Below are 21,738 nucleotides of genomic sequence, written 5' to 3'. Positions count from 1 at the left end.
TAAAAATATATGATACAGCCAGTACAGGATATGGCGGGTGAGCCAGTGACAGGGACTATAGAGAGGTAGGGCAGGGGGATCAGAGGCGGTCCTGCAGCGATGCATAACCCACAACAGAGAGAGCCGGCACCGGGAAGGGTGATCCCTGGAGAGGACAAGGGCCTGTGCAGTGCTGTGAGCTGCTGACCTGTAAGGAGCGGAGGCTGCGCAGCTGTGAGACCAGGAATGGCGCCAGGAGAGCCAGGCTCCTCCAAGTCCCCTACTGCTGCCACCTGCCAGAGGGAAGGGAACCGCGCTGCCCCCACTAGCTGCCAACCACAGGAGGAGCCCCAAACCCGGAGAGAACAGAATGATGTGTGCTGCCGAGGTTTCCTACATAGTGCCTGCCTGTGGAGGAGCCGAGAGGGTGAAGACTAGAACCTCATGGAAGAAGGTGCTGAGGGGGTAAATTACCTGGGAGCACACCCAGCCGGAGGATTCTCCTGAAGTTGCTCCGAAGAAGATAGAGGACGCAGCAGCTGGAGGGCCATGAGTTTGGGGTGGGGTGAGCCACCTGTGTAATTACATCGGTCACATTAGGCTCTGATATGTGGCTTTGGCGAGGGAGGAGATGGGGAGATGGAGCAGGAAGAGATGACTAGCACCGAAGGGGAGGGAATGCAGCAGGGGCAGAAAACCCGGCATTCCATCACTGCTGATCATGTAGCATGCAGCACCGATTACAATAGGTACACAGCGCCTGCATATACTGCTCTCCATTCTCCGCACGTCTGCTCCTTCTCCACACCTCCTCAGCCCCCTCCCCTTCACTTCCCCTTCTCCTCACCCCCTCTCCTGCTCTCCCTTCTCTGCTTTTACCTCTCCCCCCTCTCCTATGCTCCCCCTCCTCCTCTCCTTCACTTTCCCTCCTCTGCTCTTGCTCTCCCTTCTCCTCTTGCTCTCCGTTCTCCTCTCCTTCCCTCCACTCCTCCTACTCCTTCCCTTAGCTCCCCCACCTCCTCCTCATCTACTCTCCATCCTCCGCTCCCTCCTCCTCTCCTCCCCCCCTCTCCTCCCCCACAACCTCTCTTCAGCTTCCCTTCCTCCGCTCCTCCTCTCCTCTGCTCCTCCTTTCCTCTGCTTCCCCTCCTTTCTTCTGCTTCCAATCCTCTTCACCCCTCCCCTGCTTTCCCTTCTCCTTGTCTCCGCTCCTCTTCTCCTCAGCTACCACATCTCTTTCCCTCCTCCACTACCCCTCCTCCTCCTCCTCTCCTTTGCTTCCCTCCTGCTCACCTCATCTCCTCCGCACCCCCTCCCCTTCTCTCACTTCTCCGCTTCCCCTCTCTTCCGCTCCCCCTCCCCTCTTCTCCTGCACTTCCCCTCCTCCTCACCCCTCTCCTCTTCTCCTGCTCTCCCTTCTCCTCTACTCTGCTCCCCCTCCTCTTACTCCTCTCCCTCCTCCTCTCTTTTGCCCCACCTCCTCTTCTCTGCTCCCCTTCTCTCTCTCCTCCCCACCACTTTTCGTCGGAGGAGGAGGAGCATTTCAATCGCTGCTGATCATGTACCATGCAGCACCAATTACAAGAGGTACACAGTGCCTTCTGTGCTACTTCTCTAGATGTCCGCTTCTCTCCTCCTCCACTCCTTTGCTCCTTCTCGGATCCCCCTCCTCCACTCCTTTGCTCCTTCTTCTCTGATCCCTCTCCTCCTCTCCTCCTTCCCCTCCTCCTCTCCCCAGCTCTCCCTTTCCCCTCTTTTGCTCTCCTCACCAATTTCCCCACACTTTTCTCTCTCTGACTGCCAGTGAACCTGTGCTGGGGTACAGGAAGAGAAGACCCAGCGCCGGGGTGATGGAGCAGGAAGAGATGACTAGCACAGAAGAAGAGAAAGTGCAGCAGACCCAGTCTGCCCAGGAGCAGGGGCAACAAAATCATCGCTACCATCGCTGCTGATTGTCACAGGAGGTACCCAGCACCAGCTTGCACTGCGCTCCCTTCTCTGCACCTCCTCCATGCCTCCTCTCCTCCTCCTCTCCCCCTCTTCTTGTCTGCTCCTGCTCTCTGTTCTCCCCTCCTCCTCAGCTCCCCAACCACCTCCTCCGCTCCCCCTCCTCCTTTCCTGTTTCCCCCTCCTTTCTTTTGCTTCCAATACTCCTCACCCCCTCCCCTACTTTCCTTTCTTCTTTCCTCTCACTCCTCAGCTCCCCTTCCTCTTCTGCTTCCCCTCCTCCTCTCGCTTCCCTCCTGCTCACCTCCTATACTCCGCACCCCCTCCCCTTCTCTGCTCCTCCACTCCCCCCTCCTCTCCTTCACTTCCCCTCCTCCACACCCCCTCTCCTTTTCTCTTTCTCTCTCTCCACCCTCTCTCTCTCTCCACCCTCTCTCTCTCCACACTCTCTCTCTCCACCCTCTCTCTCTCCACCCTCTCTCTCTCTCCACCCTCTCTCTCTCCACCCTCTCTCTCTCTCCACCCTCTCTCTCTCTCCTCTCTTATCAAAATTATGTAGGCCAAGTGTGTCATTAAGGCCTTTAGGGTGTAGTGTGTCCATTTTGTAAATCCACTTGGACTCAAGCTGCAGAAGCTGTTTGGAACGGTTGCCACCCCGTATGTGTACCGGCACGTGGTCTATGATCTTATATTTGATCATTGCCATGTTATGTTTGGCCTTGGCGAAATGCCTGGTCACTGGTTGCTCCCCTGAGCCAGAATGAAGGGCTGCCCGTATGGCACAATCGGTCTTGCCGATGTAATGTATTCCACATGGACAATAAATGATGTAGATAACAAATTTAGTCGTGCACGTGAGGGGCCATCTGATTTAAAAAAAATTTACCCGTATAGAGATGTGCAACTTCGGTGCAAGCTGTCACGAAGCTGCATGTTGTGCAGCCTAGGCACCGGTAACAGCCCATTCTGGTGGGTCTGATTTGTCTAGAAGGGGTGTCAAAATTTGTAATCTCGGTCTTGACCAATAGGTCCTTCAAGTTTGGGCCGCGCTTGTAGCTCGGCATCAGCTTGGTGTCTTTGAACACCGGTAGCTCGGGATCCGAACGCACAATTTTCCACCAGTTTTTTACTCTGCTGGTGGTTTCTCGGCTGGCAGAGCTAAAGTCATTAACCCATGGAATACATGGCTTTATGACTTTAGGTGTTGCACCTGTGATAAGAGTGATGCGCTCACACGCCAGAGCCCTGGCCTTGGCTTTAAGTAGGCCCTGTCTGGGGTAGCCTCTGTCCTCGAACTTCTGCTGCATGATGTCCAGTTGGTGATGGGTTTCAGAGTCGGTATCAGTGATCCTGCATACTCTCAAAAACTGAGTATGGGAGACTCTCCACCGTGTTGCCTGGGTGCGAGCTGTTGTGTCTAAGTATAGTATTGCGATCTGTCGGTTTAGCATACAAAGAAGTGTGTGTAAATCCCAAAAATACAAATGTGTAAAAAATAGGCGTATTTCTGCCTACGAATCCATTTTGGTACATTTCCCCCGATGTATACATAGTATATATATATACACGCTATACTGCTGTTCTGTTCTCAAAGACAACATGAAGCATATATATCACTTGTGGAGCCGATATTTATGGTACAACACGCCCCTGTAATTCTCACATTCATAGAGATCCCACAGCACATCTCCCCCATGTGTTAGAGCCTGACATCTCCGATTTACAAACATGATCATTAGCGATCAGTTTGACCATGTTATTATTGTATACAGAGATCCATATGTAACACACCCGTCCGGATCCCTGTGTTAACACCATACAATTGTCACGCTAGATGCGGTGACATCTTCTTCACATCACTTCTTAAACATTGCTCGGGCAGTAGTCCCGTGGCATCTGAAATTTACACTTCAAACTTGCACCATTTTTTAACATTGTTTTACTGTTTTAATGTAGGTTATTTATGTTCCATTTATGTGTTGTTATAGGCAGAAGCCAAACCCGGATCCTGGAGCAGAGGTTGTCATACAGAAGTGGGCGATACGGTGGGGTCACCATAGCAACCCATCTACAACAGAGGGGAGCGTGATGATGCAGTGAGGCTCCGCCCACTGACATCCGCCCGCACCGGAAGCCGCACTGGACGCAACCGGGACGCTCCACGTACGGGAATGGTGAGTATGCACATGCTGTATGTATTTAAATGTTTGCTGTGTCACCCGCACGCGTTGTACACCTTGACAAAGGGGTATCCAGTCCCCGAAACGTCGGTCACCTCCAATAAACACATTGTTAAGCCCACGGAGTGCCGCTGCCTGCTTGGATAATTCCTTAGATAGATAGATACCAGAAAGAACCCCCACTGGGGGAATAAACAGCACTCACCAGTCTGTAGTTCAATGGAGGTACAACCAGGAGGTAATCCAAAGTTTATTTTCTGCAAGAGAGATCTTCTGACGTTTCGGTCCCCGCTGGTACCTTTATCAAGGCAGCCACTGTGTCAAATAGTCGCAACTTAAATCTGTGTGGGAAGGGGGATATATAGCCTTTGAGTATAAAGAAATATAAAAATATATGATACAGCCAGTACAGGATATGGCGGGTGAGCCAGTGACAGGGACTATAGAGAGGTAGGGCAGGGGGATCAGAGGCGGTCCTGCAGCGATGCATAACCCACAACAGAGAGAGCCGGCACCGGGAAGGGTGATCCCTGGAGAGGACAAGGGCCTGTGCAGTGCTGTGAGCTGCTAACCTGTAAGGAGCGGAGGCTGCGCAGCTGTGAGACCAGGAATGGCGCCAGGAGAGCCAGGCTCCTCCAAGTCCCCTACTGCTGCCACCTGCCAGAGGGAAGGGAACCGCGCTGCCCCCACTAGCTGCCAACCACAGGAGGAGCCCCAAACCCGGAGAGAACAGAATGATGTGTGCTGCCGAGGTGTCCTACATAGTGCCTGCCTGTGGAGGAGCCGAGAGGGTGAAGACTAGAACCTCAAGGAAGAAGGTGCTGAGGGGGTAAATTACCTGGGAGCACACCCAGCCGGAGGATTCTCCTGAAGTTGCTCCGAAGAAGATAGAGGACGCAGCAAGTGGAGACCAAGGTGCGCAGGCACCGCGGAGGACACCCGCTCTCGAGGAACCAGGACTGGAGGACATGCAAAGGACCCCTAGCTGGAGACCTGTAGAAGCCCCCTCAGTGGTGCGGAGCTGCCCCTAGAGATGCCTGCCCGAAAGTAAGTTAAGAACACGATGTAACATCAAGGACAGGAGCTGCTCAGAGGACAGGTGACAGCCCAGCGGAGGAGAGGATAGAGGAGGATCCCCAGCCTGATAGGAGCCGGGGGTGGAAGCAGAGGCCGACCCAGAACAGCACAACAGGCGGAGCAGAGGACAACCCAGCACCTCCTGCTGCAGGAGCCGAGGACACGGGACACAAGGCAGACGTCAGGCTCATGGCAGATGCTGTGCGGCTGTGGTACAGGTATATGTGCGCTGTTGTGTGTTTATGCTGGGCGTTATGGGTAATAGAGGAGGTTTCTTTTTTAGGATGTCGGTATGTGGTAGACTCGCTAGTTATAGGATGTGTAGTATGCTAGGGTTTGTGGTTATAGTGGATGTATTTGTGTATGCAGGGCACCATTTGCGGATGTACTAAAAGGATGATCACAAAAAGGGATGATCGGGATGATTGCCTGCAGTTCCTATTCGCACCACTAGATGTCACAATTTTTTTTACTTCAACTGAGAATTTGTATGTTGGACACTGGTTGTGTATCCTGGACAGTCGGTAGAATAGGTAATCAGCGCTCAGTATCATTCTGTGGAGTTTTCGTAGCTTCTTAAAAGAAGCTGTAAGCGCTGCACAGGGAGGCCAGGCAGCGTCTCCCCTGTGCACAGTGAGCTGACAGGACGCGCTTCTGTCAGCTCCTGCTGTGCTAGCAGTGTGAGGATTCACTAATGAGAATCCTCACACTGTGCCTACCTAGCTAGTGTAAAAGTTAATAAAATAATAAAAACCCTAACTAACTCTACTCCTTCAGCTGCTCCGGCAGCCCTTTAGAATAGCACCCACTCCAGTGGGCACCTAACACGAACTGAGGAGTCTGGGATGCAGTAGGGGAGGAGCCTACCCTCCAAAAGCTTTAGGATAGGTGCCTGGCTCCTGCGGACCCTCCTACATCCCAATGTGAAGCTGTGTCACCAGGACCATTGAAAGAGAAAAGTATGTGCTGCACATACTTTTTGTACTTGCTTTTCATCGCATTGTATGCACAACGCATGTACAAGGATGAATGCGATGCGTGCTATTTAAGCTCAAAATGCACGCCCGCATCGAGACGTGTATGGGCACCTTAAGTCAGAGAGAACCTGAGAATTCTGACTGGGAAGTGCAATTAACAGGTCAGATGTGGACTGCTGCTTTGAAGTTGGATATCTCCATTTCCCCAGGGCCGATTTTAAAAATTCTGGTATCCCTGGAAAAAGGGGATCCTCAGCTATCAGAGTATGGCCCTTATACACCTGGGGCCCCAGAGCAAGTGCCCATTAAGCCCATACGAAAAGACCGCCCTGGTCCCGGTTCGCTGACATCATCCGGGGGCGATTATGCTGTGTACACACGGGGGCGATAGGGGCTGAAATAGCTGGGAATATGGTTGCTGAGCGACCATATTGCCAGTGATTGGAGTGTGCACCAGCGATAAATCGCCGGGTGCGCGCTCCCGTTTTCACAAAACGGGACACTGGGCAATATGATTGCTGATATGATTGCTAGCAATATATTGCCAGCGATCATATTGCCCCGTGTGTACGCACCTTTATTCCTAACAATTTTGCTGCACCCGTCATCTTGAAACGTGCACATGTCCCTTTGTTGATGAATTTACAAGACTGCCTAATTAGAGCAATAATTGATATTTGCGTGGAGATTAATAACAGTATTACAGACACACATGCTATGACCGATAACACACACGTAACAGACTTATTTTAATTTTTTTTCTAATGCACTTTATTTCACATTTATCACTTTTCACTTATGTTTTTAATATTTCGCTGTCCTTAATAAATGATTCAATAAACATCATGTTTTAGCCAATTCTCTGTTTCTTGGGTCACTTTATTAATGTACCTATAACATTAATCAGAACATTAATATATGCTAACCTAGATTGCCCCTTGTAGGAATACTTTATCTTTCTTTGCTTCCAAGTCTAATACATATTCCTGGGTGCGCCTCCCCCATTACCAATTGATACTTAATATAGTAATGCAGGGGTGAGATAGCTATACCAATTACAGGCCGTTCGGATTGATAGCCTCTATCTATTAACCTGTATCAGCGATATCAGATGGTCGACAGTCATCAGGTCGACATACTGCAAAGTCGACATGGGTCTAGGTCGACAGGTCATTAGGTCAACATGGTCTAGGTCGACTGGGTTTTTCACTGGATTTTTGGGGGGTTTTTTGAGCCGACATGTGCCGACAGGCGGAATTTCATGCCCTACCATCCACATTGGATTGTGTTGACCGTTTTCAGCGTCAATTTAAACCAGGTCGATCTTTTTCATATGTAGACCTTTTCACTGCCGACCAAAAGATCTAATTACTGTCGACTTAATGACCCTCACCCCTGGTCACAGCGTCTATAAACTGTTATGTAGGACAGGAGATAAGTTCCGAAAACTAAAATATCATAAATTCCCAAACGTTGGGCAAAAGAAGCAGCCTCTGTGTTTTCCTTCACATGTAGTCATACAGGTAGAGTCGGACAACAGGAATAATAGGCGCTACATGATAATGTATTTATAGCATTCCTCCGAAAAGGCATTTGATCGCCTTAACTGGCAATATATGCGGGAAGTTCTGTCCCGTTTCGGCTTCAGGGACCGCATACTATCATCAATCATGTCACTATAGAGCTCCCCCTCGGCCCGAGTGTTCAGCAATGGCTTTCTTTCCTCCCCTTTTAACATCACCAATGGCACAAGGCAGGGCTGCCCGCTTTCACCCCTAATATTTGTCCTCTCCATTGAACCATTAGCCACGGCCATCCGCAAAAACCCTAATATTCCTGGTCTCCAGGTGGGCCCCAACAAGCATAAACTAAGCCTCTTCGCGGATGACGTGTTACTATTCGTGACAGACCCCATCCATACGCTCCCACACGTCCACGAGATACTAACCGCATACAGTGCCGCATCTTACTATAAACTCAATACATCCAAGACTGATGCATTGCCGATCAACCTTACAGACCATCTCCCCCTACTGAAAACCACTTACACCTACAACTGGCAAACTACCTCCATAAAGTACTTAGGTATCCACATCCCCCCTAACATGGCGTCAGTATTTGATGTTAACCTCTCCCCCCTCCTAGCTTCCCTTACATCATTATCCAGATCTTGGTTGGCCTACAAAATCTCATGGATGGGTAGGATGGCAGCATTTAAAATGTCGCTCCTGCCCAAACTAATGTACCTGTTCCGCACTATCCCCTATGTTTTCCCTAAAAAATCCCTACAACAGGCCACCTCTATTCTGACAAAATATATTTGGGCATCCAAACCCCCCGCTATGGCCCGCTCCAAAATGACAATCCCAAGAGCTTATGGAGGTCTCGATCTCCCAGACCTATCCCAATATCAGGTAGCCTGCCTACTTGCCCCATCCAAACACTATTTTGAAAGCCCTACCCATAGGGCCTGGGTAGACATTGAACAATGTCACTCCCCCGATATCCCTCTTAACGACCTCCTTAAGATCCCAAAACACATCAGGCCCTCACTACCTTCCCTTCTTCCAACAACGACCGCTACCTTATATGCATGGGACCAACTACTGTCCGTTTTGCGCGCCTCTACCTCCCTTATCACTACCCTCCCTATCACCACCGTGGCGAGACTAATCCCCAACCTTAACCTCACCCTTTGGAAACAAAGTGGGATCGCAGCTCTGGGAGATATAGTCGACGCCAACTCAATCCGACCTTTCCCCTACCTCCAAGAAACATACTCCCTCCCCCCCCACGAGTACCTCCACTATCTCCAGGTGGCACACTGGTGGAACTTCCACTTCTCCAACCGCCCCACTATAGATCCCCGCCACCAGACGATCCTCTCCCGACCCTCCCAGACACTCTCCAGAGGGGATATCTCCTTCTGGTACGACTCACTCATAACCCCCGCGGAGTTCACTAAATCTCCTGCCCATAAAAAATGGGAAACTGATTTGGGCATCCAGCTCTCCGGACCTCAATGGTGTAAGATATTCCTATCCTCTTACACAATGTCCCGCTGTCTTAATCACTCGGAGATGCACATCAAATTGATAAATCGCCTCTACCTTACCCCAGATCGCCTCCACACCTTTTGGCCAACGTGCTCCAATATGTGCTGGCGACAATGCGGGAATATAGGTACCATTTACCATATTTTTTGGTCTTGCCACAAGCTCAGAGCATATTGGGGAGAAGTTTTTGAACTCATCTCGGAAGTGATCCAACTAACCCTTGCCCCTGACCCACTCCTAGCTTTATTCCATGTATACCCACAGGATCTCCCGATTGGGACAACATATGTCCTCGGACACATCCTCATAGCGGCAAGAGCAAACCTAGCTCAACAATGGAAGCAGCCCTCCCCCCCCCCCCTCTTCTCCAGGTTATACTAAAAACAAACCACCATTTCCTCATGGAAACCGGTTTCCAGCCCCACTCCCTTAATCCCACCTCGCCACACTCTAAATGGGCTCCCTGGCACTCATATATGTCTGCAAGAGAGGGTACTAGAGTCCCCTCCTCAGCCACGTCTGGACAAACAACCATGTTTAGCCTGAATGAGACCCCAGAGTCTGACCCAGACCCCCCCTCACCCCACACCCCGGTCTAACTGATGCTCTCCTACCTTAGACTAACCCTATAACTGAATTGTATCTGTATGCCTGTGTTCAGTTCGCTCTGCGTAGCGTTCTAATATGTCTGTTATGGTCATGTACAAAACTCTGTAGGCAAATTATAACTGTCTTATATTGTTCTCACCCACGATTGCAGTCCCCCCCCCCCCCCAATGTTTCCCCCCTTTTTTCATTTCTGTACCCCATATATAAATTTGTGTCAATAAAAATTTGTTGATGGAAAAAAAAAAAAGGGTATACGTATAAAAAGATAACTGCGTGCGGCCCCTAATTGGAGCCGTACTGGGCAAAAGTCAAAGTGCATATGCTGGGTGAGGTGCAAACCCTATGGCGTGAGTGGTTTAAATGCAGGGAGAAATACTGAGTCCCTGCTGGGTATCTATAATAAGCAAAAACAGCCCTGTGTGGGGTGATGCAGCCAGCATCACTGTATGCGCATAGCACCAGAAGCCAGAAATTGCAACAACAGAATGCCAGCATCTTGTATATTATATGTTATCCTGGTGTGTCACCTGGACACCGATAAGGCTGGGGGACTGGTGTCACACAGTGGGATGACAAGTACCTTTAACAAGGGGGAGAGAAAAGGAAGAAGGAAGACATGATTGTGTGTTAGTGGACCAAAATGGTTACAAAAAATGATGTAGGCCAAGTGTGTCATTAGGGCCTTTAGGGTGTAGTGTGTCCATTTTGTAAATCCACTTGGACTCAAGCTGCAGAAGCTGTTTGGAACGGTTGCCACCCCGTATGTGTGCCGGCACGTGGTCTATGATCTTATATTTGATCATTGCCATGTTATGTTTGGCCTTGGCGAAATTCCTGGTCACTGGTTGCTCCCCTGAGCCAGAATGAAGGGCTGCCCGTATGGCACAATCGGTCTTGCCGATGTAATGTATTCCACATGGACAATAAATGATGTAGATAACAAATTTAGTCGTGCACGTGAGGGGCCATCTGATTTAAAAAATTTTTACCCGTATAGAGATGTGCAACTTCGGTGCAAGCTGTCATGAAGCTGCATGTTGTGCAGCCTAGGCACCGGTAACAGCCCATTCTGGTGGGTCTGATTTGTCTAGAAGGGGTGTCAAAATTTGTAATCTCGGTCTTGACCAATAGGTCCTTCAAGTTTGGGCCGCGCTTGTAGCTCGGCATCAGCTTGGTGTCTTTGAACACCGGTAGCTCGGGATCCGAACGCACAATTTCCCACTAGTTTTTTACTCTGCTGGTGGTTTCTCGGCTGGCAGAGCTAAAGTCATTAACCCATGGAATACATGGCTTTATGACTTTAGGTGTTGCACCTGTGATAAGAGTGGTGCGCTCACACGCCAGAGCCCTGGCCTTGGCTTTAAGTAGGCCCTGTCTGGGGTAGCCTCTGTCCTCGAACTTCTGCTGCATGATGTCCAGTTGGTGATGGGTTTCAGAGTCGGTATCAGTGATCCTGCATACTCTCAAAAACTGAGTATGGGAGACTCTCCACCGTGTTGCGTGGGTGCGAGCTGTTGTGTCTAAGTATAGTATTGCGATCTGTCGGTTTGACATACAAAGAAGTGTGTGTAAATCCCAAAAATACAAATGTGTAAAAAATAGGCGTATTTCTGCCTACGAATACACCTATTTTTTACGAATCCATTTTGGTACATTTCCCCCGATGTATACATAGTATATATATATACACGCTATACTGCTGTTCTGTTCTCAAAGACAACATGAAGCATATATATCACTTGTGGAGCCGATATTTATGGTACAACACGCCCCTGTAATTCTCACATTCATAGAGATCCCACAGCACATCTCCCCCATGTGTTAGAGCCTGACATCTCCGATTTACAAACATGATCATTAGCGATCAGTTTGACCATGTTATTATTGTATACAGAGATCCATATGTAACACAACCGTCCGGATCCCTGTGTTAACACCATACAATTGTCACGCTAGATGCGGTGACATCTTCTTCACATCACTTCTTAAACATTGCTCGGGCAGTAGTCCCGTGGCATCTGAAATTTACACTTCAAACTTGCACCATTTTTTAACATTGTTTTACTGTTTTAATGTAGGTTATTTATGTGCCATTTATGTGTTGTTATAGGCAGAAGCCAAACCCGGATCCTGGAGCGGAGGTTGTCATACAGAAGTGGGCGATACGGTGGGGTCACCATAGCAACCCATCTACAACAGAGGGGAGCGTGATGATGCAGTGAGGCTCCGCCCACTGACATCCGCCCGCACCGGAAGCCGCACTGGACGCAACCGGGACGCTCCACGTACGGGAATGGTGAGTATGCACATGCTGTATGTATTTAAATGTTTGCTGTGTCACCCGCACGCGTTGTACACCTTGACAAAGGGGTATCCAGTCCCCGAAACGTCGGTCACCTCCAATAAACACATTGTTAAGCCCACGGAGTGCCGCTGCCTGCTTGGATAATTCCTTAGATAGATAGATACCAGAAAGAACCCCCACTGGGGGAATAAACAGCACTCACCAGTCTGTAGTTCAATGGAGGTACAACCAGGAGGTAATCCAAAGTTTATTTTCTGCAAGAGAGATCTTCTGACGTTTCGGTCCCCGCTGGTACCTTTATCAAGGCAGCCACTGTGTCAAATAGTCGCAACTTAAATCTGTGTGGGAAGGGGGATATATAGCCTTTGAGTATAAAGAAACATAAAAATATATGATACAGCCAGTACAGGATATGGCGGGTGAGCCAGTGACAGGGACTATAGAGAGGTAGGGCAGGGGGATCAGAGGCGGTCCTGCAGCGATGCATAACCCACAACAGAGAGAGCCGGCACCGGGAAGGGTGATCCCTGGAGAGGACAAGGGCCTGTGCAGTGCTGTGAGCTGCTGACCTGTAAGGAGCGGAGGCTGCGCAGCTGTGAGACCAGGAATGGCGCCAGGAGAGCCAGGCTCCTCCAAGTCCCCTACTGCTGCCACCTGCCAGAGGGAAGGGAACCGCGCTGCCCCCACTAGCTGCCAACCACAGGAGGAGCCCCAAACCCGGAGAGAACAGAATGATGTGTGCTGCCGAGGTTTCCTACATAGTGCCTGCCTGTGGAGGAGCCGAGAGGGTGAAGACTAGAACCTCATGGAAGAAGGTGCTGAGGGGGTAAATTACCTGGGAGCACACCCAGCCGGAGGATTCTCCTGAAGTTGCTCCGAAGAAGATAGAGGACGCAGCAAGTGGAGACCAAGGTGCGCAGGCACCGCGGAGGACACCCGCTCTCGAGGAACCAGGACTGGAGGACATGCAAAGGACCCCTAGCTGGAGACCTGTAGAAGCCCCCTCAGTGGTGCGGAGCTGCCCCTAGAGATGCCTGCCCGAAAGTAAGTTAAGAACACGATGTAACATCAAGGACAGGAGCTGCTCAGAGGACAGGTGACAGCCCAGCGGAGGAGAGGATAGAGGAGGATCCCCAGCCTGATAGGAGCCGGGGGTGGAAGCAGAGGCCGACCCAGAACAGCACAACAGGCGGAGCAGAGGACGACCCAGCACCTCCTGCTGCAGGAGCCGAGGACACGGGACACAAGGCAGACGTCAGGCTCATGGCAGATGCTGTGCGGCTGTGGTACAGGTATATGTGCGCTGTTGTGTGTTTATGCTGGGCGTTATGGGTAATAGAGGAGGTTTCTTTTTTAGGATGTCGGTATGTGGTAGACTCGCTATGTATAGGATGTGTAGTATGCTAGGGTTTGTGGTTATAGTGGATGTATTTGTGTATGCAGGGCACCATTTGCGGATGTACTAAAAGGATGATCACAAAAAGGGATGATCGGGATGATTGCCTGCAGTTCCTATTCGCACCACTAGATGTCACAATTTTTTTTACTTCAACTGAGAATTTGTATGTTGGACACTGGTTGTGTATCCTGGACAGTCGGTAGAATAGGTAATCAGCGCTCAGTATCATTCTGTGGAGTTTTCGTAGCTTCTTAAAAGAAGCTGTAAGCGCTGCACAGGGAGGCCAGGCAGCGTCTCCCCTGTGCACAGTGAGCTGACAGGACGCGCTTCTGTCAGCTCCTGCTGTGCTAGCAGTGTGAGGATTCACTAATGAGAATCCTCACACTGTGCCTACCTAGCTAGTGTAAAAGTTAATAAAATAATAAAAACCCTAACTAACTCTACTCCTTCGGCTGCTCCGGCAGCCCTTTAGAATAGCACCCACTCCAGTGGGCACCTAACACGAACTGAGGAGTCTGGGATGCAGTAGGGGAGGAGCCTACCCTCCAAAAGCTTTAGGATAGGTGCCTGGCTCCTGCGGACCCTCCTACATCCCAATGTGAAGCTGTGTCACCAGGACCATTGAAAGAGAAAAGTATGTGCTGCACATACTTTTTGTACTTGCTTTTCATCGCATTGTATGCACAACGCATGTACAAGGATGAATGCGATGCGTGCTATTTAAGCTCAAAATGCACGCCCGCATCGAGACGTGTATGGGCACCTTAAGTCAGAGAGAACCTGAGAATTCTGACTGGGAAGTGCAATTAACAGGTCAGATGTGGACTGCTGCTTTGAAGTTGGATATCTCCATTTCCCCAGGGCCGATTTTAAAAATTCTGGTATCCCTGGAAAAAGGGGATCCTCAGCTATCAGAGTATGGCCCTTATACACCTGGGGCCCCAGAGCAAGTGCCCATTAAGCCCATACGAAAAGACCGCCCTGGTCCCGGTTCGCTGACGTCATCCGGGGGCGATTATGCTGTGTACACACGGGGGCGATAGGGGCTGAAATAGCTGGGAATATGGTTGCTGAGCGACCATATTGCCAGTGATTGGAGTGTGCACCAGCGATAAATCGCCGGGTGCGCGCTCCCGTTTTCACAAAACGGGACACTGGGCAATATGATTGCTGATATGATTGCTAGCAATATATTGCCAGCGATCATATTGCCCCGTGTGTACGCACCTTTATTCCTAACAATTTTGCTGCACCCGTCATCTTGAAACGTGCACATGTCCCTTTGTTGATGAATTTACAAGACTGCCTAATTAGAGCAATAATTGATATTTGCGTGGAGATTAATAACAGTATTACAGACACACATGCTATGACCGATAACACACACGTAACAGACTTATTTTAATTTTTTTTCTAATGCACTTTATTTCACATTTATCACTTTTCACTTATGTTTTTAATATTTCGCTGTCCTTAATAAATGATTCAATAAACATCATGTTTTAGCCAATTCTCTGTTTCTTGGGTCACTTTATTAATGTACCTATAACATTAATCAGAACATTAATATATGCTAACCTAGATTGCCCCTTGTAGGAATACTTTATCTTTCTTTGCTTCCAAGTCTAATACATATTCCTGGGTGTGCCTCCCCCATTACCAATTGATACTTAATATAGTAATGCAGGGGTGAGATAGCTATACCAATTACAGGCCGTTCGGATTGATAGCCTCTATCTATTAACCTGTATCAGCGATATCAGATGGTCGACAGTCATCAGGTCGACATACTGCAAAGTCGACATGGGTCTAGGTCGACAGGTCATTAGGTCAACATGGTCTAGGTCGACTGGGTTTTTCACTGGATTTTTGGGGGTTTTTTTGAGCCGACATGTGCCGACAGGCGGAATTTCATGCCCTACCATCCACTAGGGCAGGCGTTCCCAACCACGGTCCTCAAGGCACACCAACAGTGCAGGTTTTAGTGATATCCAGGCTTCAGCACAGATGGATTAATCCAAATCACAGGTACTAATTAAGACACCTGTGCTCAAGCCTGGATATCATTAAAACCTGTACTGTTGGTGTGCCTTGAGGACCGTGGTTGGGAACGCCTGCACTAGGGTGTGGTGGGAGAATAACATAGAGTACCAAGCACAGCCAGACATGCGAGGGGATGCGGTGCACTTAATCCTGTGTCCATGTTGACTGTGTCGGCATTCGGGTAAAAAAAAAAGTACAAAACCCTATGTTGAGCTAGACCATTTTTGACCTAATGCTTTTTTGGACCAAATGACCTGTTGACCTTGACCCATGTCGACCTTGCAGTATGTTGACCTAATGACTGTCGACAATCTTTAGGTCGACCATATGATCCTTACCTGTTTCAGCAAGGGGTGTGAGGCCAATTTCTCTCTTTCTCTCCAGGGAATGGAGAAATATCTGTGTTTAGAGCCAGACTAGAATCACGTCTGCCCGCAGACAATAGATCGGGTATCATTTTTTTTTTTTTTTTTATGTATGTTTGACAAAGGCCATACACTTCACTGGAGGCGAAGATCCGCAGACGAAGGCCAGAGCATACAGCTAATTGCTGCCGATCCTACTATTAAAAAAGAAAAAGGAATGTATTGTATACACAGAACATCGAACATGCCTTCCAACTTTTACCAATAGATCAGTGGGACCTGCATGCAGCTGGCCCTGGAAAGGGGCGGGGCTATGTGCAACGGGGGCGGGACCGGGCATCGAGGCCCCGGGTTTTCCATCCTCTTTGCCAGCGTACCCAGCCCCGTCTCTCCTTGCTGCGCACGGCACCTATCCAGCAATCACCGGCTGCTCCACAAAGCAGAGCAGCCATGATCACCTCCCCTCAAGGGACATCAGGGCAGGCTCCAAATAGCGGGACCATACCACTGTAATCAGGAGAGTTGGGAGGAATGCTATAAATACATTATCATGTAGCGCCGATTATTCCTGTTGTCCGACTCTACCTGTATGACTACATGTGAAGGAAAACACAGAGGCTGCTTCTTTTGCCCAACGTTTGGGAATTTATGATATTTTAGTTTTCGGAACTTGTCTCCTGTCCTACATAACAGTTTATAGACGCTGTGACCAGGGGTGAGGGTCATTAAGTCGACAGTAATTAGATCTTTTGGTTGGCAGTGAAAAGGTCTACATATAAAAAAGATCGACCTGGTTTAAATTGACGCTGAAAACGGTCAACACAATCCAAAAGGCTGCATGAAAAAGGTCAACACAGGAATAGGTCGACATGAGTTATTAAAGAAAATTGTGTATGTGGAAATCTGCTGACACGGGCACTGTATAAGTGTACAGCGACACGGACACACAGCTCCAATTTCTATTCACTTTTTTCTTAATGCACTTTTTTAATTTTAACCTATTTTTCTGTTTTGTGCCAATGAATAAACTGTATATTTAGAACAATTGGTCTGTACACAGACTCCGTCCTGCCCCCACTTAAAGTTATTCCTCCTGGTTATATATGGTGGCTAATTATTAATATTATGTAGTTTGAGCAGAAAATATTGTGGTATCAGTGGATGAGTCAAAAACTCAGGCTGCTCCCGGATCCGAAGGCGCTACACCCCACGCCCCTGAAACAGCAGACACTGGAGGAGGATTCGAACCCGTGGTGGCTCAGCCTGAGTGGCTGTCCCAGACGCTGAACTAACGGTACACGCCACTGTACCAGCCACTCATACACGGACTGTTCGTGTATCTCGTAGCTACAATGCAGTGACGTCATTCACGCTGTGCCGCACCATCGCCACCTATTGGCAGCTGCTGGAACTACACCTGGCACATAATGCATCGTCATCACTGCTGCTCCCCCTACATGAGCACTCTGCCGGCTGTTCTGATGGAGGCAGTCACTGACTGGGACGCCATGTTCCTGCGTAGAAGAAGCGGCTGGTAAGTGCACATGTGCAGAACACCCCCTGAGCATTGAGCAACCTGTGGGTGAGAACTGGAGCTCAGTCTGTATGTTAATCATGTATGTGACTCCCACAGGGCTGCTGCATGGTGCTCCTGGGGATATCTATGTGTATGGGCATACCAGTGTATCCTCAGCAGCGCTACTCTATGGCTCAGGTTGTAATATCTCAGCCCCAGTGCTGTCTGCATTATTATACACTGTAAATTATCTATCTGCTTTCCCAAAGTGTGACACAGGTGTATATAGACCAGATTATAATCTATGGGAAGCCTCTGTGTGTATACCATATGTTCTCTCTCTGCTGCAGTAGCTATGCGCGCTTTGCTATGTTCTATGATAATAAACACATGTGAGTGTAATGGTAAATATGTGCCCGGCATGCCAATGTGGTGAGATACAGGTGAGCCAAACCGTACAGGCTAGCAAACTGCACGTAGCCATTAGTGCAGATGTAGGATAACTGGGCATACTGTATATAGGCTGGGATCACTGCTGCGTTCAGGTGACACCAAGTACATGTCACCCGCCGGGATTGCTTGCTGGATGGTTATACAGGGATTATTGTCACATTAGTTATACTGTAGTCTAAAGTGTATACTGTATTATCTACCATCCTAATGGGGCATACACACAGGGGGCGGGATGTACTAAAGGGAAAATGTGATAAAACGGGGGTTTTACCGCATTTTCCTTTGTACCATTACCCGTCCGCCCCATCTCCGCCTGGCAGGGTATCTCCACCTCTGGGTGGCGATACCCTATAGATGCCTATGGGCTTCTATCGCCGCCCGCCGTCCTTGCGACCCATCCTCCATCGATCTACTCCTCCCTCAGCAGGTGTCACAGCCGGGAGGAGGAGAGGCAGGGGGACACTGACAGCCGCCAGGATGTGACGGAGACCCCCGCACACCACATTACAGGTATCGCGGGGGTCTCCGTCACCGCAACCCAATGCTAGCCGCATATGTTAGTACATATGCGGTAGCATCGCGGCGGCTGGCGATTTACATTAATACATCCCGCCCAGGGGGATATGAGGCTTATTTCTAAGTGATCTGACTAGATCGCTTAGAAATGAAAAAAGGATCACTCCATGTGTATACCCTCTGGTGATGACGATTGCGCGGTCCCGCGCGTCGCTGTTGCTTGACTAGATTTACACTGCATCCAGTTATAAATCTAGTCATCGCCAATGTTCTCACACCAGAGAACACTGGCCCTGACAGATTGTTCAGCACACAATGCTGAGCCATCTGTGCTTAACTGCAAACTTAGCACAGAGGCTCACTTGCACTGTGTGTGCACAGCTTTAGGGATGGACGTCTTTGCAATTGATGACAATAGTGCAACTGCCCATTGATTGTGGCACACTATGCAATGGATGACCATCAATGTTTTTACCTATTGATGGTGATCCATTTTCTTTGACTGATTGGATTGTGGGCCAATCAAAACATGTAGGCGGTGCTTCATGAGTGTTGGGGCAGAGCTATGCTGTGTGGGGCTGAAAGACAGATGAAAATGTGATGAAAGACAGTGTGGGGCTGGTGCGATGGTGACAGTGTGGGGCTGTTGCAATGGGGATACTACAGTGCGGGCTGGAGCAATGGGGAGACTACAGTGTGGAGCAGGTGCAATGGGGAGACTACAGTGTGGGGCTGGTGTGATGGTAGACTACAGTGTGGGGCTGGTGCGATGGGGACAGTGTGGGGCTGCTGCGATGGGGGACAGTGTGGGGTAGGTGCAATGGGGTTAGGGTTTTTTTCCTTGAAATGCCGCCTGCCACCGCTGGGAATAAAGAATAATCCGCGTGGCATTATGTGAATTTTGGCTCAATCCGCGTGGCATTATGTGAATTTTGGCTCAATACGTTTGGCATAATGTGTAAGGGGCAAGTATAATGGGGTCTATTATTTTGTTGCAGAATGTGTAGAAGTGGTATATGGTGTGGAACACGGTACTTGTGGAGTATCACGGCTCCCACGACCTGCATCGTATGCAGATCGTATGCTAAAAATCGCATCGCATAGCATGTGGCATACGATGGCATACGATGCGATGCGATGTTTTACCGATTTTTGACTATTTTAGCTCAAAAATCGTATGCCATCGCATAACATCGTATGCCATATGTAGTGGCATACGATGTCATACGATGCGATACGATGTTTTACCGATTTTAGAGCAAAAATGGTCAAAAATCGGTAAAACATCGGATAACATCGTATGCCATATGTAGTGGCATACGATGTCATACGATGCGATACGATGTTTTTCCGATTTTTGAGCAAAAATGGTGAAAAATCGGTAAAACATCGGATAACATCGTATGCCATATGTAGTGGCATACGATGTCATATGATGCGATACGATGTTTTACCGATTTTTGAGCAAAAATGGTGAAAAATCGGTAAAACATCGCATGGCATCGTATGCCATCGATGCGATACGATGTTTTACCGATTATTTTGAGCCATTTTAGCTCAAAAATCGTATGCGATCGCATCGGATGCCATACAATGGCATCCGATGCGATGCGATGGCACCCGATTTTGCACTGAAATGCATCAGAATGCATTGAAATGTGTATTAAAGTAGTGAAATGCCCCCAAATGCCATTTTTCATAGTGCACCACCCCCACTATCAACGTCAACCCGAAGCGTGGCGAGCCCGCGAGGGGCGGCGGTACGCGTCCTACGACCTTTTTCATACCCCCACTATCCACGTCGGCGTGGAGTTGAGAATAGAATAGTGTGGCGAGCGCAGCGAGCCACCGAGCCCGAAGCGTGGCGAGCGCAGCGAGCCCCGCGAGGGGACGCGGATACCTTCACAGCTATACGCGTCTCCTCGCGGGCTTTACAGGTATCCGCGTCCCCTCGCGGGGCTCGCTGCGCTCGCCACGCTTCGGGCTCGGTGGCTCGCTGCGCTCGCCACACTATTCTATTCTCAACTCCACGCCGACGTGGATAGTGGGGGTATGAAAAGGTCGTAGGACGCGTACCGCCGCCCCTCGCGGGCTCGCTGCGCTCGCCACGCTTCGGGTTGACGTTGATAGTGGGGGTGGTGCACTATGAAAAATGGCATTTGGGGGCATTTCACTACTTTAATACACATTTCAATGCATTCTGATGCATTTCAGTGCAAAATCGGGTGCCATCGCATCGCATCGGATGCCATCGTATGGCATCCGATGCGATCGCATAAGATTTTTTAGCTAAAATGGCTCAAAAATCGGTAAAACATCGTATCGCATCGATGGCATACAATGCCATACGATGTTTTACCGATTTTTCACAATTTTTGCTCAAAAATCGGTAAAACATCGTATCGCATCGTATGACATCGTATGCCACTACATATGGCATACGATGTTATCCGATGTTTTACCGATTTTTGACCATTTTTGCTCAAAAATCGGTAAAACATCGTATCGCATCGTATGACATCGTATGCCACTACATATGGCATACGATGCCATGCGATGGCATACGATTTTTGAGCAAAAATGCTCAAAAATCGGTAAAACATCGCATCGCATCGTATGACATCGTATGCCACTACATATGGCATACGATGCCATACGATGGGAGCCGTGATACTCCACAAGTACCTGGAACACTACACAAGGCCAATTTTGAGTGTCCACACCCTCTTTTCCTGAGCGCTCGCGCACAAATGTGTTGACACTATTGACACCAAGGTGGGCCTGTGTACTTTAAATGCCAGGACCTATTTTTAATCCCCTTCCCGCCCTTTATCTGCTCTCTGAGCGTGCACACTGGCACCATCTCTTTGCAAGTTTTTGAACAGGATTCTCCTAAACTCACTATGCCGCTATTTTTACATACTGTTGTAGACCAGCATTTTTTTTTTTTTAAATATGGATGTTTTCCTCCTCTTCCCTCCCCTTCAGGATGCTACTAAAACCTTGCTGCCACTGAGGACCCCCAGGACGTTGCTCAGGACACCGCCCATCATAGACGGGAAGGATACAGGCGGGGAGACAGCTGCCCCAACTCCGCCCCCAGGGCGCTGCGGCAGAGAACACAGCCCAACGCTGCTAGGAACGACGCTGAGGAGGAGAGAGGTGCCCTATCCGACAGATGCTGCAGTACCCCCACCTGCGACCGATTCTATGTGAGTGCACTCTTCGGTCACGACTGGCGAAGAGTATGTCTTGGGGGGGGGGGGGAGCGAGGGAGGGGAGAGGAGGTGCAAGATTAATCTGCTTTGGGCTAAGG

General features: G+C 49.3%; 1 long non-coding RNA gene across 3 annotated transcripts in view; it reads left to right on the top strand.

Moving 5' to 3' along the window:
* The window catches only part of LOC146054520 (uncharacterized), a 55,745-nt gene that overhangs the window by 28,310 nt on the left and 5,697 nt on the right, over window positions 1–21,738 (top strand). Inside the window, exons 1-2 of one of the 3 annotated variants that reach the window (XR_014468212.1) lie at window positions 17,367–17,471; window positions 21,411–21,634. This is a non-coding gene — a long non-coding RNA (uncharacterized LOC146054520). Of the gene's footprint in view, window positions 1–17,366; window positions 17,472–20,958; window positions 21,635–21,738 lie in introns of those variants that run through there. The other 2 variants (XR_014468213.1, XR_014468211.1) reach the window with 2 other exon arrangements.

The sequence above is a fragment of the Crinia signifera genome, unplaced genomic scaffold (genome assembly GCF_055691185.1).
Source record: "Crinia signifera unplaced genomic scaffold, ASM5569118v1 HAP2_SCAFFOLD_242, whole genome shotgun sequence".
In the NCBI taxonomy this organism is placed as follows: domain Eukaryota; kingdom Metazoa; phylum Chordata; class Amphibia; order Anura; family Myobatrachidae; genus Crinia; species Crinia signifera.
This window is presented reverse-complemented; position numbering and strand designations above follow the sequence as displayed.